Source organism: Molossus molossus, unplaced genomic scaffold, assembly GCF_014108415.1.
Source record: "Molossus molossus isolate mMolMol1 unplaced genomic scaffold, mMolMol1.p scaffold_m16_p_16, whole genome shotgun sequence".
Taxonomy (NCBI): domain Eukaryota; kingdom Metazoa; phylum Chordata; class Mammalia; order Chiroptera; family Molossidae; genus Molossus; species Molossus molossus.
In genome coordinates, this window is record NW_023425351.1 from 23,357,345 (window position 1) to 23,370,433 (window position 13,089).

At 38.8% G+C, this 13,089-nt stretch overlaps 1 protein-coding gene and 1 long non-coding RNA gene across 2 annotated transcripts in view; one reads left to right on the forward strand and one right to left on the reverse strand.

The window, feature by feature from the left end:
- The window catches only part of LOC118631672, a 78,399-nt gene that overhangs the window by 57,979 nt on the left and 7,331 nt on the right, over positions 1-13,089 (reverse strand). The window lies entirely within an intron of this gene.
- Positions 1-13,089, forward strand: part of DNAJC5B (DnaJ heat shock protein family (Hsp40) member C5 beta) — a 95,585-nt gene that overhangs the window by 25,617 nt on the left and 56,879 nt on the right. Inside the window, exon 2 of the mRNA XM_036264173.1 lies at positions 6,489-6,608. The gene's annotated coding sequence lies outside the window, so the exon portion shown is untranslated. The remainder of the gene's footprint in view (positions 1-6,488; positions 6,609-13,089) is intronic.

The window sequence follows — 13,089 nt, forward strand, 5'->3', positions numbered from 1 at the left end:
TAAAGCAGAATGAGAACTAGTTTGGTTTCTGTTCACTCTATAGTTTGTAGGCCGTTTAACCACATTCAAACAACAATTTATAGAACAATAACATTATGTTGGAAACACTAACGAAAAGGACTTTTGTCTTGAGCAAAAGTTTTTGTCTTCTATCTTATTTATTTACTTAACATAGAGACATTTGGGGCTAATGTGAAAAGGGAACAACTATTGGCCAAATCAAGGACCAAGGTTCTTTTACAGACATTTTGTCAAATAAACACTTCTGTCGGACCTGAAGCCTTGGTTTATTACAGTAATTGCTCACCATGAGTAAGCAACTAGGTGTTTAAATTTCACATCTGTAAACTACATATTATGTTTCCTAGCAGGGAACAAGACTCAGTCAATATTTTTTCAGTAACACAGGTCTCAGATTCAGAGCTTTACTTAACCAAATAGACATTGTCCTTGACACTGAACTACACGCTGGGTGTTATTAATGAACATGCTTATTGATAGTTCCTTGTTTAAAGCCATTACTCCTTTTTCCCCTTCAGCTTTACCACATACACCATCTGGCTCAGTCACAGATGGATAAGCAAGGGAGTACAGCAGGCAGCGGTTCACTGGCATTAGACTATCAACTCCTGAAGCAAAGCTCTCTAATGTAGTCTAGACTCACTGCTACTGTCAAGGATCCCATAGGATTCCCAGCTGCTCCTTCCAGACCCTTCGATGAGTTGTACACAGTTTTCTTATTGCTTCAGGGACCATGAACTTTCTGCCAGACTGTCCTCACTATCAGAAGGTGTGTATTCCTCCTCTGTAAAACCAGGATATGGAAGTACCAACCTGATACTTTTGTAGGATTTCAATGAGATAATCTAGTCATATGATCACCATCATCGCCACCTGTGAATCCCTCACAACCCACAGTCTAGTGCCTTGCACTGTGATAACGGGGGAGCGATGACCATTTATTGTACACCATTCACTGATGAATTATAGATTTGGAATGAAATCTACCAGGATTTCACTTTCAAATTCTTAAAGCACTTCTCATGTACCCTGTTCCAATCTGGGGGAGGAGGAAGGCACGGAGAGAGTAACCACTTAACAATTGCTCAAACCCTAACCCTAGAGAACAATCCTTACATCTGTGTCTATAGAAGTTCCAAGCATTCTTGGCACCCTGTACTAGACATCTGACAAAAGGTCTGACAGATAAAAAGGGTGCCTATTTTATTGTTTTACAGAAAAGACAGGCTTACGGTGACTTGCCTAGAGTCTAAGAAACACGCATGTTGTTTTTAGATATTCCTTCTTGAGTTAAACTATGCGAAGCCAAATTTTATTTTGTGTTTAATCACATGGGAGCCATTATCTTCAGTAAATGTTTTCTTAGGACACCCAGGCAATGGAAAATTCCTCTAGAGGGCTGCTTGGTCGGCAGGTGTTTTCCATGTTACTTAACTGAAGAGCTCTCTGCTGGTCAGATGGAGTGAACAAAGGACCTGGTTAACAGCGGCTCTCAACCCAGCAGCTCTTTAGAACCACCCAGAGCCCAAAAGTGCCAGAGCCTGGCCCCATTCTGCAGGATTTTACTTTGGGATAACAAAGAGATTTTGCTTTGGGGTAATCTGGGTGGGACCAGGCATAAAAATTCTTAAAATCTTTTTTTTGTGTGTTTGACTCTAAGAAGAATTCCTATCTAGTTTTTACCCTGTAGCCTTCTGTGAGTCTATGCTTTCACCATATTTATAGATTTAGGCACATTTAAATTCCATTCTCTTTGTAACCTTCCTCAAAGGAGACATTTTTTTTTTTAAACCGGAAAGTTATGAAACATAATAGGAATTAACAAATTTGCTCTTCTGAAATACAAAAACACTTGATTTTACAGAATTTTCAGAATTGTTCTGTAGTTATGTCTGAGATGTAGCCAGAGTGGCAGCCAACACCTTCTTCATTTTACAATCAAAGCAATCACCTGTCTTTCTCCTTTCTAAATTCACTTAACAGAATGAAGCTTTCTCACATGAGTCTTCCTTTTGAAATTTGCAAAGGGATAGCCTGGATTCCATGTATTGCAATAATAGTAATATAAACAATATAGAGGGGTAATAAATATAGTAACAATGAGAACAATAATAACGTCTTTGTTGATTGTGTTAGGCTGTTTAGATTGGGATTTGTTGAGGCTATGTGCCCTCAAACATCACATGTTCATAATGAGTGGTGTTTGAACCTGCTGAGATAGGAAGTTTAAATTAAAGATTATGTACCCCAATGTTTATGATAGATTTTAGTTGAATATTTAAAGTTTGTCTAGCCTCTGCTTCAGATTCTGTGCTAATGTACTCATCATTACTTATAATAATCCTAATCCTGCACAATAATTGAGACAGGTATATACAATTATATAGGAGCACCCAGGGGAATAGTGAAGATTCCATAAATAGAATACACAGGGAAAATTAGTGTGTAACACCCCCAACACACACACACACACACACACACACACACACACACACACACCTTTCTCTCTCCAATTTTCTACGTCACAGAAAAGCCACTTTGTTTCAATCGTGGAATAACTTCTAAATTATCTTCTTCAAACCTGAATGATTTAATTGGCAATGCTTTTTACAATACACTTAGTGCATTTTGCATCAAAGAATTATGTGCTGCCCTGGCCGGTTTGGCTCAGCAGTTAGAGTGTCGGCCTGCGGTCCCGAGAGACCTGGGTTCGGTTCCCGCTAAGGGCATGTACCTCGGTTGCAGTTTGTCCCCGGCCCTGGTTGGTTGTGCGGGTGGCAGCCACTCGATGTGTCCCTTTCACATCGATGTTTCTCTCTCTCTCTCTCTCCCACTCTATCTGAACAAAAAAATGAAAAGATGTCCTCGGGTGAGGATAAAAAAAAAAAAAAAGAATTATGTGCTTACCATGAGTTCTTTCCTTTTACAAACCTCATTGAAATTCACCATTTCTAGAAAGCCTCACCTGTTTAAGTGGAATGTGATCCCATTAATCTCTGGCTGTATCTCCAGAGGATACATCAGAAGCTACATGTGTATAGGCATATGCTGACATCCTATGCACTATGTATGAGAGCACGTCAACACGCCTCTTATTTCTCTAATTTTAGCACAAGGGCCATTGAACATGCTCTTTCACTGCCTAGAATATATCTGCTTCTACCAGCAACCCCATCATCTAGTTCTTTTCATATCTCTGCTTGGTTATTTTTGTTCAGGGAGTCTTTGACATCCCTCTGCCCTGCTGATTTACATGGTCTTGTTGCATCTTTGCAGTCTCACTTTTATTCTCATTTGAGTAATCATTTCAGTATTATCTGTCTCTCTTGGTGAACTATAATTCTGTGACCCACAAACCCAGAGTCAGTGGTTGGTTTTGTTTGCTGGTATATTTCTAGCATTTAGCCTGGTGATGCAGGGACCTGGTAGGTGGCTGGCTGCTGAGCGAGCAGGTAAATAAGAGAACCTGTGTCTGCTCTCTGAAACACAGCTACAGTTCTGCTTTACCTGAGGGTTTTGCAATCCTGAAGACATTTCAAAACTCATGGTTTTGTCAATATTGAAAAAATTAAAAAGTAATGATTTAAGAAAAAGTAGTTAATGTGAAAAATAATGAGTTTTACTAAATATATTTATTAAATTGCATTTGAGACATAAACTATATGTATTTTTAAAAAGTCACCCTTAATCTCACCATATTTATATATGAACTATTTTTATTTCATTAAAGGACACTGTCCTTAAGCTAAAGGGACTCTGGAACTTGGGTATTTAGATCTAAATTTCTTTAGTCCCCTTCTCCTCCCCCCCCCCCCCCCAATTTCTCTGCAAGAGATGGGTGGCTTCCTAAACTCTGGTGGGAGGTCAGGATCTATGAGAAATAGCCTTTTATTCCTTCATATCTAACAAAACAAAAACAGTGCCACCTAGAGATGAGAGTGCTGAAGTGTACTCACAAAATAGCCCCAGGCTTTGCTACCTGTCCCTGTCACACAAAGCAGCACACTTAAATTCTGCTCAGCCTCAGGAGCCAGACAAATCCACTGTGCCAAATTCAGGAGTAACACCTGTCTCATTTGACTTAAGACTTTCTTAGTCTGTAGGATCTTATTTGAAATCATAGAAACTATTCTTAAAACCACCTCAGTCACCTTGACTAAGATGTGGGTAACTAGACTTAGTGCCTCTTGACTAAGATTAGGGTAAAATGTTCAAATATAAAAATAGTTGAATTGTGTATGGAGCAATTACAGTTTCTCCCTTACTAATGTTACATGTTCTTCTCAGTAATTTTAAAGCAAATAGCCTTAGACCTAAAGAAAATAATATTTAAAAGAACCCACTTTGACCCTGAATAGCAAAAGTAACCTTGAGAGAGTAATAAAGCTGGAGGCATCATGCACCCTGATTCAAACTATATTGCAAAGCTATAGTAATAATAACAACATGGTATTGGCATTAAAAACAGACACCAAGATGAAAGAGAATGGAGAGCCCAGACATAAAGCCAAGCATATAGCCAATTAATTCATGACAGTGGAAGCAAGAATATGCAGTGGAGAAAGAACCATCTTGTCAATAAATGATGTTGGGGAAACTGAACAGCCACATGTGAAAGAATGAAACTGGAACCCTGTCTTACACCGGACACAAAAATTAACTCAAAATGGATTAAAGACTTGAATGTGAAACCCGAAACCATAAAACTCCTAGAAGAAAACCTAGGCATTAAGTTCCTTGACATTGGTCTTGGTGATGGTATTTTAGATTTGACACTAAAAACAAAGGCAACTGAAGCAAAAATAAACATGTAGGACTGCATCAAACTAAAAAGAATCTGCACATCAAAGGAAACCATCAACAAAATGAAAAGGCAACATACCAAATGAAAGAAAATATTTGCAAATCATGTATCTGATAAAGGATTAATATCGCCAAAATATAATGACCTCATTTAACTCAACGGAAAAAAACCCCCAATCAATCAGATTTAAAATGACCAGAGGATCTGAGTCGATATTTTTCCAAAGAAGACGGTCAAAAGGTACACTAAAAGGTGCGCAACATTACTAATCATCAGGTAAATGCAAACCAAAACCACAATGAGATAGCACCTCATACTTGTTAGAATGGCTATGATCAAAAAGGTAAGAAATAAGTGCTGGTGAGGATATAGGGAAAAGAGAACCCTTTGGCCATGGTCAGTTTGGCTCAGCAGTTAGAGTGTTGGCCCTCAGACTGAAGGGTTGTGGGTTCGATTCCGGTCAAGGGCACATGCCTGGTCCAGATATTTGGGAGGCAAACAATTGATGTGTCTCTCACACATCGATGTTTCTCTGCCCCACCGACTCTTTCTAAAAAAATCAATTGAAAAATATCCTCAGGTGAGGATTAACCAATAAAAAAGAGGGAAACCTTTGTGTCCTGTTGGTAGGATTGCAAATTGGTGCAGCCACTGGAAAAAAACCAGTATGGAGCTTCCTCAAAAAATTAAGAATAGAACTATCATATGATCCAACAATTCCACTTCTGGGTATTTATCTGAAAAACAGAAACACTAATTTTTACCCCTATGTTCATTGCAGCATTATTTACAATAGCCAAGAAATGGGAATAACTGAAATGTCCATCAACGAATGAATGGATAAAGGAAATGTGACATTATCTATCTATCTATCTATCTATCTATCTATCTATCTATCTATCTATCTTCCATATATATGTAGATAAATATATTCTATATAGAGATGTAGATATAACAGTCATAAAAAAGAAGAAAATCTTGCCATTTATGACAACATGGATGGACCTTGAGGACATTATGCTAAATGATGTCAGACAGAGAAAGACAAATACCATATAATTTCTTTTATATATTGAATAATTAAAGAATAACAACAGATCTCATAGATGTAGAGAACAGATTGGTTGTTGCCAGAGATGGGGGCTGGGGATTGGGCAAAATGGGTGAAGGGGGATTCAAAGGTACAAACTTTCAGTTATAAAATAAGTCATGGGGATGAAATATACAGCATGGTGACTATAATTAATACTGTATTGAATTTTTGAAAGTTGCTAAGAGAATAATTCTTAAAAGTTCTCACCACAAGGAAAAAATTTTGTAATTATGTATGGTGATGGATGTTAATTACCCTTACTGTGGTGGTTATTTAGCAATGTATACAAATATCAATCATTATGTTGTACATCTGAAACTAATATAATGTTTTGTCAATTAAATCTCAATAAAAAAAATTCACTTTGAATGTCAGAAGATTAGCATATTTTCTTAATTGAAAGTTCTGGTGAAAACCTGGAGGCAGTTCCATTGTAGCATTTGGTTTAACCAAGAACCAGCTGACTAATGAACAAATTAGATGCAGCATTATTTTGGTATCACTAGATGCCTTGTAATGGCAACCTTTATGGTCATGCATGTTTTATTCTGTCTTTGTTATGTTTTCCAGAGGGATAACCAATTGGCTGATAGAGTAACAAATGAAAAGTAACTTGACTCCATTGACCCGCTTAACTCCGCATGGGAATGATGGAAAGGAGCAGCTGTTTGCTTTGAAACAGTGGAACAGGTATGGAACAGCTCCTTTCATTTGTGCCTTCCTTTATGTCTTTGCACATCTATTTCCAGACCAGTTAAAAACATCAAGTTGTTTCTGGTTGAGAACACGGACTCGGAGTTACAGGAACAGGTACTGTGGGCTATTTGTAACATTTCTGAGTTGCGTGTCTTGAGGTTGCTGTTTACAGAAGTGCCAGTGCAATTAAAAGATAATTATGTTTCAGTAGCAAATAAGTAATCATGCTAGGAAGAACTATTACTTTAAAACATATAATTAACATTTTGGATGTGTTTAGCTTTAAGATACATGATTTGAATAAGGAGATATTGCTCCAGTAAATAGATTCCTATGGAGGAATTACAGAAGTACATAGTAACAAAATGGTACAGCATCTTGGTTTCCCCAATCCAAGCCACTGAAAGTGTTTTTGTTGTGTTTAATGATCACCTCCTCTGCCCATTTTTCTTTTCTCAGCTGTGAAAGGACCTGCCAAGAAAGGCAATGTTTGATTTTTTTCCTTTTTTCAGAATTCACATAATAGATATAGATTAGGCTTCTTTTGCTTTGAAAGAAACATTTCATGTGAACATGAAAAATTGAGAACAGCATTTGTAGGACTTTTGGAATTAGAACCTTTAAAACATGTGTTTATTTTGAATTGGATATCCATCATTATCAGAGTGCTGAATCTTCTTTCAATTGTATCTATTATCACGGGACAAGGGAGTTGTATGTGGTTTGGTGGTGACTCTACAGTAATCAATGTTTTGAGAAATTATGGTATTGATGAATTGTAATACGGCTGGAACATATTTAAGTTCAGAAGATTAAGTATCGTACTGGATGATCAAAATTAAATTACTTAACTTTTCATGACAACATTTTTTACTTCACTGGATAGCTTACAGATGAGAGACTATGAATAAATAATAAAGACTTGAATTTTGCATAGGAATATTAGAATCCAAAAGGCTACAGAAAAAGAATTCATAAAAATTATATTTTATGTAAGGAATTAAATTAAGGGCATGACTCCGTTATTTAAGGTTATTTAAGGAGAGGTTTTAAGGGATGTTTTCACTATTACTCTGTAGTTTGTATGTTCTCAGGGCATAATATATTTTCACACATTAAAACAACTAAAGGTTTCAATGTATTACTCTATTGAATTTGAAACTAAATGTGGTCTATATCAATAATATATGAAGAGTCTGGTTTCTAGCTCAGCAAGGAAACAGAAAAAGCAGCAGGTTGTTGCTGCGAATGCACAGGGAGCAACCTTGCAGGTTCCTTCATGTTGCAGCTTGTGGTGAGCCAACTACTAACCACATTGACCAACTCTTTATTTTCTGTTCCAATAATGATGTAAATGGGCTTTAAAAAATACTGTAATTAAGAGACATTTATCTGAAAGGAAATCTTTGGAGAATGGGGCAAAGAAGGTGATACAAATAATAAAAAAGTTTCCAAACTCTCTGTAACAACCCATTCTGAGTATTATTCAATATACCCCACAGAGCAAGTCAGCCACCATATTTCACTTAGGTACAGATTACAGTGTGATTAGATTTATAACTGAAGAGATGATTTGAAAAAATACATAAACCAAAGGAATGGCCAGTTACCATGTCTTTGTTGGTGTGAGTTTCTATGTATGAAATTATTGGAGAGATGCCAGCTGCCTTCCCTTTTTTCCATTGGGAAGAGAAGTGTGTAGAGCCGTGGCCGCAGGACAGGCAAGGATAAATTCCAGGCTGTTTCCAGCACTATTCTCTGGAAAGGTAGCCCCCAACTGACCCCATCTCTTCTGTTCCACACCGGGGATAACTTTGAGGGAGACAGTCTTTAGAAAAAAATATGCCAGCCAAACTGTCAAAATGTCCCTCTTTTGGCCACCAAGTCCATGAAGATACAAGGTTAGGCTTAGATACAGGGGCCATAATAGAAGGATGTGCCAACTTCTATAGAAACAACTGGTAGCTTTATTATCAGCTCAGATTTCATCTTTTCCTGAAGTTCTCCCATTCAAGTTAACCACTTTTTTTATTTAGGTACCCAATAGACATTTATCACATATCCAATATGTGCCAGGCACGATGCTAGGACTCTGGTGGCACAAGCTGAATCCTTGTCCTCCAGAAGATTCCTTCTTGTTCTGTTTGACCTCTATACTCAGTACTTGTTTAACCCTGAGCACTAGTTTTATTATTGGCTTTCAGTTTTGTATCCCATGTTAATCTGCAATCTCCCTAAAGACCCAGCCTATAGTGCAGACTTTGAGTAAGTAACTGAATTGTCTGCTGTGGGTGTTATCATAATCTTCTTAGCAGATTATCTTTAGTAATCTGTAAATCTTTTTCCCGGATTAGTGATGGCAAGACCCAGTAAGAAGGAATCAAAGCTGGTCCTGTAGGAAGATGTTCCCAAAGTGGAAATTGTGCATGTCTGTGCCTTGTTAAGATGGATTTTAGGACTATTTGTTGATTTATGGGAACCATGACAACTGTCTTATTTCATGATACAGATGATGAAGAGCGAATACATTTTTCCCCCTTCAACTTGAAACTTCCTTTTGAATGCTGAATATAGCGAAAAATAGATAAAGCAAAGGTAACTATCTGCCATACTTCTATCTCTTATTAGTTCTCTTGACTTTCTTTATGAAAGAATGTTGACCTAGATTTATCACTGCTCCTTTTATCCATACTAGTAATGTCTACACACTACATCTGAATCTGTTTCGTTTGAATCTCTTAGTATATCATTGTTATTTCCCCAAAGTATTTATTCCCCAGTACCTAGAGGCCACATTCAATTTAAAGGAAGAGTACATGCAGTGATTTATGAAAAATCCACAATGGATTAGCTTGCCTTGGAGATGTTCAGCGAACCACTACTGGTTTAATTGAGAGAGCACATAAGAGTAAGGAGTCTTGGTTGACAGTGACCAAACTCTAGCTAAAGTATGCTCAAAAGAAAAAAAAATGTGTGTATATTTGTGTGTGGGGAGGAATTTTATTAGCTCAATACAAGTAAGGGTTGACTGACACACTGTAGGAGAGGAAGAGGTTAAGGGCACAGAGAAACAACAGGACCAGTGGGCTGAACCCACTGCGGCTCCCCTTCCATCTCTTCCTGCTGCTCCTCTTCTGTGAGTCAATTTCAATCTCTCATTTCAGGCCAGTCAATAACATCCAAATTTTACATTTTACAGGTTTCACCATCTGAGAGATTGTCCTTTATTTAAAAAAAAAAAAATCCTAGGGAAGGACTCTGATTGGTCTGGCTTGGGTCAGGTACCCACTCCTGGTCTCTACTGAGATCAGGTAAGACTGAGGTAGACCTCAGGAAAAGCATCTGTGTTCGTGGAAACCTAAGAATTCCCCAGCTAGGGGAGCTAATGGGCTATTAGTAAGTTGTTTACTCTAATAATCTCTGGCCAGAATGCCCCAAATGACATTTGTTAAATTGGCTTAGATTACTTCTAATTTCATATTTTACAGTCCTAACATTTGAATCCTTATGTTGATATATGCTTAGTAACTTTGGTGATCTTGCTATCCAGTGAGTTCTTAAAATATCAGAGACAAGCATAATGACTGTGGCCCTATTCCTTGTTCACCAAGCCACACAGAAATCCCTACTTTCCAAATTCCATTCATTGATGGCATAGAGTGTGACTTGTGAGAAGTCAGCCGATTACCTCCATTACTGGGGACTATTAGGTGGATGTGTGGGGCAGAACATCAGTATCCTGAGCCTATGTGTGTGGTGGCAGCAGGAGAGAGGGGACAGGAAAGGAAGTAGGGGGGTTGTCAGTTGCTCAGGCAATTTTTCTTTCTGTTGTGAATAGTCAGCTGGGCTGCGGTTCCAAGACAAGGCTGAGCCACAGGGCTAGAACATAGGGATGAATGACACAGCCCCAAGCCTTGAATTGCTTACTTCCTAGGGACATTGTCACGGGTAGGTGAGAAAGTTAAAGTAGAGCAGTAATAAAAAGAAGTACTACAATTCACTGAGTATGGACATCAGTTAGATACTGCTTTGTGGCAGGCAAAACCAGAATTTTTTCTCCTCTTGTTTTTGTGTGAACCAGGGATTTAGGACTAGAGCTCCTCTGGCCTCCAGAGGCCCCACATTCATGAAGAGCTAATTGAGTGGGGACCCTACAGTCAAGCCACAGTCACAACCTCGGGTAGGTCAGGGTTGTCCTTAGCACCTTCAGGGATGCAGGATTGTTGCCTGGATCTGACTTTTAGAAGCTAAAAGCTCACAAAAACATTTTTAAGTTTTTACATTGTTCTCCTTAACTGAATTCTCTAGTACCACAAGCACTCGCTGTACAATGTTGGGGTGTCGGAGGCCTCCAAAACCATCCTGATTCACCAGGCAACATTGGGCAAGCTCTGCTCCTGCCTGTGTTGGTTTGGTCGTTAGCCTGCTGGGAGCAGATCTGGGAAGCTGGCTCACACGGAGCCCACTCAACCCTGAACCCTGTCGAGCTCAGCTGCTGCCACCGCTGTCTCTGTAGATTCCCTATGTTGGACATGAGGGTCCCCACATCCCTGCCACCGTACTCTGGGCCCAGCTATAGTCACTCATTCACATTTATTCACTCATAGCACTTGCCACACAAGGCCCCAAACTAAGAGATGAATGATGATTTTCAAGAAATTTTTGGTCAGAGGAGTTGGCAATCTAAGTAGTTTTCATGTTTTTTGTTTTTGTTTTTATGGTAAAACATAACATACAATTTACCATTTTAACTCTTTTAAGTATACAGTGCAGTGGTATTAAGTGCAATCACTGTGATATTTAACCATCACCACTGTATATTTCCAGAACTTTTTCATCATCCCCCAAAAGAAACTCTGTACCCATTAAGTAATAACTCTTCATTCCCCACCCGACTTCAGCCCCTGGCTACCTCTATTTTACTTTCTGTCTCCATGAATTTGCCTATTCAAGGTACCTTATATAAGAGGAATCATACAATATCTGTTCTTTTGTGGCTGGCTTATTTCACTTAGCACAGGGCCATTTAGATATTTATAACATCATTCTCGGGCCATACAAAATTATCAACTTAAAAATTAGCCTGCTATATTTGGTCATTTAATGAACTCACCCCTAATGTGATGGCTGGAACTGCTTCTCTTTGGTGAGTCATGTGATGTTAGCTGGTACTGATGATGTTGCTACACGTAACTGCTTTTCCAGGTTTGCATCAGTCAGTCTGGAGCACAGTTAACTCTTTGCGATGGTAAGTTTTGAAAAGAACTGCTTGCAGCAATAAGTTGTTCTGAACACAGACACGTATTTCAGTGCATGTCTCCTCAAAGTGGGAAATTCATCATTGCTTAGGTAACGTTTCCAGAGCTCAAGCAGCTGGAGGTTGTTACACCTAGCTTTCAGCTCATCATCCCTTAGCAGCTGAGTGATTTTCGTGTTGTAGGTTGCCAGGCACATCAGCTGGTTCCACGTTGAACTGTGTGGGAAAGGTGTTCAATTCCAATTGTTTACTTTTCACATCCTTGAATCTTTCATTAAATGCCTCAGTTCCTTTCACACATTCACCAGCATATTCAAGTGTTGTAAAAGGCTTTTGTCCTTCCAGAGTGGGGAAATGCACCATGTTATTCCTTTCAAGTTGCACTTTCCACAGCCTTAATTTAGCTTCAAATGATTTCACGTTTGAAAGCAGGGAGTTGAGAAGCCTGGTTGGGGCCCTGCAGCTTGACATTCAGCTCTGAAAGATACTTGGTAATGTCCACAGTGAACACTAAATCACACAGCCACTTGCTATCATTGAGTTCCCTGACAGGTTTTCCCTTCATCTCCATGAACTGCTTGATTTCATCTTGCAGGTCGTAAAACCTCATGAGCATGCTCTCGAGACTCAGCCACTGTACTTCACAGTGATAAACAAGATCACCGAACTCAGACTCAAGATCATTCAGTAACTCCTTAAACTGTGGCTGTTAAACCCTCTGCTTTTGACAAAATTTATGCATGTCACTACTGTTGACATCACATTGTTAAGCCAGAATGACTGTGCACAGAGACTCTCTTGGTGTATGATGCAGTGGCATGTAATTAAATCACTGGGATCAAGACTGAGATGATTCAGTTCTTTCTTGACAAATGCAATTAACCCTTTTTGTGAGCCAACCATGGGTAGAGCTCCGTCTGTAGTAAAGCCACTTAACTTTTCAAATTTTAGCTCAAGTTTTTCCATTGATAAAACAAGTCTCTCAAACAAGTCCTCACCTCTTGTAGTGCCCTGCATGGCTTCCAGTGACAGCAATTCCTCTCGCGTGTCAAACTGCAATTATCCCACAAACAAAAACGGCTAGTTGGGCAGTATTTGTTATGTCCGTTGTCTCGTCATAAGCCAGAGAGAAAAATGGGAAATCTGCAGAACCCTTCAGTGTGTTTTCAATATCTTGTGCTAAGTCAGTGATCCAATCTGAGATGGTTCTCTGAGACC